The sequence below is a fragment of the Micromys minutus genome (assembly GCF_963924665.1).
Source record: "Micromys minutus genome assembly, chromosome: 1".
NCBI classification, from domain to species: domain Eukaryota; kingdom Metazoa; phylum Chordata; class Mammalia; order Rodentia; family Muridae; genus Micromys; species Micromys minutus.
In genome coordinates this window covers 166,516,175-166,522,704 of record NC_137969.1, presented here as the reverse complement: position 1 = coordinate 166,522,704, position 6,530 = coordinate 166,516,175, and the positions used below count along the sequence as shown (strand labels likewise).

Below are 6,530 nucleotides of genomic sequence, written 5' to 3'. Positions count from 1 at the left end.
AAGAAAAAAAAAATCTGTAATATTTATAGGTACAAAGAACTCAGCATTCACTAAGGGAAAATTCACAAAGCCTGGAATCAAATCAAAGGTTACCAGGCAATCAAAGAATTGTCACACATATGATAAATCAATGATCAAACTACTCAAAACTGAAATATGTTAGAATAGTATTGTTGGTGCTTGGGGGTAGTAGGAGAAGAATGAGGCAGAAAATCACTTATAAATGGCGCCCAAGCAGGACCTGAAGCTTAAATTTCAGGAGGGCAAACTAGGACTGTGCTTTCATGGTCCTCTTTTTTATGAAGCAAAATGTATAAAAGTTGCCATAAGGGGCAAACAAGTGAAGTACTTTATCCACTACAGTGGTCGGACTAAAAATTAGGATGAATTGGTTCAAGAAAGCAGATTACTCAAATATGTGGATCCCAATTTGCAGAAACAGCAAGAACTTCAAAAGACCAATCAGAAACAGTATGCAGAGGACATTTATGAGAGGGGCTATTCCGGGAATGAAGACATTTGACCTGCAACATAAAAATGTTGAAGTGAAAAAAAAAAAAAAAAAAAAAAAAAAAAAAAAAAAAAAAAAAAAAAAAAAAAAAAAACAAGCAGAAAACAGAAAACACCTGGAAACAGAGATGGTGGCAGTACCAGTAAGACACCTCAGCCTCCTAGAAAGAAGAGCGCCCAGGTAGATTACACTGTTGAAAATGAAGAAATATTCATGAACAGAGTTGAAGTTAAAGTGAAGATTCCTGAAGAGCTGAAATCATGGTTTGTAGATGACTGGGACTTGATCACCAGACAAAAGCAGCTTTTTATCTTCCTGCCAAGAAGAACTTGGATTCCATTTTGGAGGACTATGCAAATTATAATGTCTCAAGGAAATACAGATAATAAGGAATATGCTGTTAATGAAGTTGTGGCAGGGATAAAGGAGCACTTCAGTGTAATGTTGGGCACTCAGCTATGGTACAAACTTGAGAGACCACAGTCTGCTGAAATTTTTGTGGATCCCCGGGATAAGCCCATGTCCCAGGTGCTTGGAGTACCATATTTACTGAGATTATTTGTGCAAAATGGAGTGATGTTGGCCCATATATCTCTAAATGAGAAAAGCCTTACATTATTAGTGGACTATTTACATGATTTCCTCAAGTACGTGGTGAAGAATTCTGCAACATTGCTCAGTGCCAGTGAGTATGAAGTGGCTCCTCCCGAGTGCCATCAGGAAGCCATGTGAGGGGTGTGCTCCCCCTCAGTAGTGCTTGGATCTCTTTAAACAGTTTGTTTCTTAGTCCTTCTCTTGTACAGGTGATGTACTTTGAAGACCATTAGTGTATAAGAGAGTTGGTGTTTATTTTGTTTGATTTTAAACAGAAAAAAATAAAAGAAGTAACTGCTCCTCTTTTCTTTCTTCTTCTCATTTCAAAGTTCCTACCAGTGTATCAGTGATGGATGACAGAGAGACATGTTGTAGAGGGTTTGCCATTGACAAAGCTGCTTTTGAGTATTGGTGGTTCTGTTCCTTTGACACTACGCACTTTTATAATATGTGTTAATGCTCTGTGACAAAATGCTCTGATTCCTAGTGCCAAAGTGTATATACTTCAGTGTCTATAACTGAACACTCATCCATCTGTGCTTTTTTAAAAATGGTCTATTCTCTGCAAGTCACCCATGTTTTTCCTTAGGTGTTTTATCTTTGCTCCTTTGCCGAAGAATGGTGGGTTGTTTTTATGGTTTTTAGATTTGTGCACATTAAATGATATATGATTGATTATGTGGCTACAGTTTTATTAAAAAGTAAATTTTGTTTTTCATATTGTCGACAATTTTTTTTTAAAAAAAAAGAATAGTGTTGTTGTTGTTATAATTGTGTTATTATTACAGATATCTGAAGAACTGGACATAAGAACAAGGCTGATAAGTTTAAAATAAGATGTTTAGAAATAAAAATCTTGGCATTTGAGCAAATTAAGGTACATTGTATGAAACTAAAACACAGTGGCTCTTACAAAAAAAAATGTATTAACAGCATAACCATAGTAATGATGGGGCTGGAGAGATGGCTCAGTGGTTAAGAGCACTGACTGCTCTTCCAGAGGTTCTGAGTTCAATTCCCAGCAACTACACTGTAGCTCATAAACATCTGTAACAGAGTCTTAAACCTTCTTCTCATGTATCTGAAGACAATGACAGTATACTCCTATACATAAAGTAAATAATTTTTTAAAGAATTGATAACCAGTAGGACAAACGCATATGCATGCATGCATATGCATACACACAGTTGAGTTCATCAAGTGTACACAGCAATATTAAATGTATGTACACTTAATAACACAAGCAAAATATGTGTAGGGGAATCTTTTTGATTTATAAGGAAAGCAGACAAGCATATTTCAGACTAGGATGTTTCAATGTTTTTCTGTTAATAGTAGATAACAAGTAAGCAGAAAACGGATCTAGAATATGAGAAGGAAACATAAGACTTGAAAGTAACTCTGAATGACTTGTTTTATATTATAGATTGTGTTATTCAACAATACCATAGTGCAGATATTTGTCAAATGGACTTACATTGAACAAAAAGCTCATACTCTCTAGATTCATCCATTTTCTTAGGAATTTCATACTAACCCCAGAAAGTTCTCACCACCCCAGAAACAACTCCCAGGCCATATAAAGCTCAAGAAAAACAAAGGCCAAAAAATGAAATCCTCAGTCTGTCTTAGGAAAAAATAAATATATAGTACCCTCTCGGAGTGTGGTACACCTGAAACTTAAATTCTTAATAATCCAAGAGCTAAGAATATAGCCTTGTGGCAATTTTTTGGTATTCACAGATTATTATGCTTAAACTATACTCACCAAGAAAACTGTTTCTAGTTATGTTCTGTCCTACATGTACTTTATGCTTATGTTAACTAGTGGGATTTCAATGCATGCTATCAAACCTCTAAAAGAATTAAGTACTGACAAAAATATCCATATAGTGTTATGTCAAAATTCCTTTTAAAATCTATATTTGTATCCCTCTTTTTTAATAAAGTTTTAAGGTGGTGGTGGGGGGAAGCCCAGACTATAAGCTCTGCAACTTTCCCAGTAATGTTAGTTAAGGGAATTTCAGTCTTACAAAGTATGTTCTGTAACTCTTGTTATTTGAAACTTAAATTTTGTATGCAAGCTGATGTTTTGGCCATTGGTCTTCCTGCTTCAGAGGATTCTGGAAACTTTGGACAGTGGGACCTAAAATGTCACTGGAAATTTACCTTTAGAGTAATGTTGTCCCTGGACATTTTCTATTTGTTTCTCTCTACATCCTTTCCATGGTGATTTGTAGTCTATTGCCCCGCCACAAACTTCTCACCCTGTTGGACTGAAACTTCTGAACTCATGACTCAAACTAAACCATCCGTGCTTTAATTCATGTGTGTCAGATATTTGGATCATAGTGACCAGAACAATATTCGTTATTAATATGAAAAATCAATAGTGGGAGTGGATCATTTCTATGACTAAAACTAACTATATGTGTCCTAGGCCTGGTGTATGGAGAGAATTTAGAAGAATCCGGAGCTTCAGGGTAGAAAAGCTGCAGAATATGAGGAAAGCTTAATGGCAGATACAGTGAAAGCTTGAAAGACTAGATTACCAATGGAATAGCTATTAGTAGAGTTCATACAATTTCATGCAACAGCACTAACTATTCTGAGAATTTAACTAGAGGCAACTTATGTCACATATTTTGTTCATATTATCAAGATGTGCGTGACACTGAAGTCAAAAGCAATGGACTAATTAATTTGGCAGAGGAAATTTCAAGATACACAATTGTTGAGACTGCAGAATTGTGATTGCTGGTTGCTTTCAGCCAGGTTTCCAGCTAGAACCACAGTAGAGCAAAGAAGTGGGGAAAGGTATGGCTTCATCAGATACTTTTAAGGTTTTACACCAAGAAATCAGAGTTATTAAACAGACTTACCTCATTAAAGAAAGGCCAAAACACTGTGAACTCATTTGAAAATTATTCCCTTGATAACAGAGTATCTCTACAGGTCCTTGATTACGCATAGCCACATGAGAAGGGGGAGCTGAGTGAAGTTTAAGCGACCCTGGCAACAGTTACACCTGACAATAGACTGTCTTGATTGTTGGTATGACATTATGGGTTATACAACTGGAGGCTTACACTCATTGTTTTAAAGAAAGGACTCACAAGTCAGATAATATGTAGCAAAGTGAGATTTCAGCTATTGTATGTAAGACCTTACAGGGTTATACGTTAAGTTTTAAGGTTGAAGCCTATATTGCAGAGAACACTCCAGGTTGATGGAGATAATGTGAGTGTAAAATGTCTGGCAAAGAAACTGAAGTAGAGCCAGCTCAAGAGATAAGCCCTATGAGCTGTAACCAGTAAAGCCATAGAGGCAGAGATACCTAAGCCTGTTAGAGCTGAAATAATGTCATCATACACAACTGGATAGTATTCACAGAGTTCACGATTCAATGTTTGATAAATTCGAGTCTTGCTTTAATCCAGCTTTTCCTTGCTATTCTCCCATTTGTTCATTTTGGAATGTGTCCATTCACTCTATACTGTTTGTCCTCACTGATTTTTTTCCAATGTGATAAAAGATATTTGGAAAGAGAAAAACGTCAATTTAGAAAAGACATGTGGACAAGCCTGTGGAGGAATTTTCTTCATCAATGAATGATGTAGGAGGGCCCAATCCGCTGTAAGGAGTGCCACAATGGGGCAGGTGGTTGTGAGCTGTGTAAAAAAGCAAAATACTCAAGCCACAGAGAGCAAGGAAGTAAGCAGTGTCCACCCATGGATAGTTCTTCACTTCTGTTCCAGGTTCCTGCACTGACTTTCTTCTATGACAGAATGTGATATGAAATTGGAAGGTGAAACAAGCTCTTTCCTCCCTAAGTTGTTTTTGACTGTGGTGCTTTATCACATCAATAGAAACTCTATATAAGACAGCATTTTATATTGGTAGTATGTAATTGTCTTTTTTAAAAGCTTAAGGAGGATTTATAGCTAATATAGTCTTTGGATGTGCCTACTCAGTGCGAGCCTTTAAGACTTTCAGTTCCACCCTGGTTTAAGCCTTGCTCTATGATTCCCATCGGCCATGCACACTCACTTCTCTGGCATTCTCCTCTAGAAAATGGGCCCAAGCATGAATCAAGGAGAACTGGGACTGGGATTGAAATAAATGAATAAATCTCTCCTCCCTGCAATGATGGCTCTTCCATTCGTTGTGATAAAATAACCCATGACAGAATCATAAGAGAGAAAGGGCATATTTGTGCCTACAATCCTACCTCACTGTCCACCAAGGTAGAACGGTCCCAGCAGTGGGAATCTGGGGCAGTTGTCCTGTGACGGTGACAGGAAGCAGACACTGGTAAAAAGCCTGCTGCGGCTCAGCGCCATTTCTCCGCTTACACAGATCAGGATCCCAGTCAAGGAATTCTGCCACCCAGAGCTGACAGGTCTCCTTATCCCAAATAATATAACAAATAATTAATCTCAACAGGCAGGTCTAAAGACCCATCTCCCAGGGTACTTTGGACTCTGCAAAGTTGACAGCTCAGTCCAGCGATCACAAAACTAGAATCACTAATGGTAATACCTTTAAAAATCCTCCAGTACTTAAGGAATTTTTAAATATTTCTTAATTAATTAAATTATTTAAAAATTTCTTAACTAAAAATTTAAAAATTGAAAGAGAAATTAGAAAGCACCTAATACAAGACATTCAATGCCTGTATTAGAATATATCAAAGCCTCAAATCATTTACCTTAGATGCCATCTTTAAAAACTAACAAATTATTTAAAAATTAACTATAAAAGAAACAAGAAAACAATTTAAAATCACATCTCTACTCATATTGGTAAGCTATAAAAGAATCCATAAGCTGATACACTGACTTACCAGGTAAAGGCTTTTGCCCAGAAGCCTGAAAACATGAGTTCCACTCCTGGGATGGTAAAACATGGTGGAACATAGTGTAAGAAAAGAACGGAATGCTATAGGTTGTCCTCTAACTCTATAAGCACATAGGTATACATGAATGAATACACACATACACACATACACACAGAGAGAGAAAGAGAGAGAGAGAGACAGAGAGAGAGACAGACAGACAGACAGAGAGAGAGAGAGAGAGAGAGAGAGAGAGAGAGAGAGAGAGAGAGAGATTTTTAAATTCCTTTTTAAAATTTTTTGAGACAGGGGTTGTATAATCTTCAGTTTTTCCCTTTCATTTTCTGTTTGAAACTAAAATTATCCAATTAAACTGTTGGTAAATATATAAACTCCGTTGCTATACACAGAGTATGTTTCTTTAATTCCAAAAACAAGTCATAAATTGCTACTAACCAGTATAACTATAGACCCTACAAATGCTTAAAGAGTGTAAAAGGATTGTACATCAATAAATTCAACCATTAAGATGAAATGAACAAAACGTCCTTGAAGTACAGACACCACCAAAGTTCACTCAAGAAGAA

General features: G+C 36.6%; 1 pseudogene across 1 annotated transcript; it reads left to right on the top strand.

Annotated features, from left to right (window-relative positions):
- The first annotated feature begins 223 nt into the window (after positions 1–223).
- Positions 224–1,243, top strand: LOC308416723 (mortality factor 4-like protein 1; annotated as a pseudogene). Its single transcript has 2 exons — positions 224–558; positions 613–1,243. The product of its transcript is annotated as a mortality factor 4-like protein 1 (transcript).
- The last annotated feature ends 5,287 nt before the right edge of the window (positions 1,244–6,530 follow it).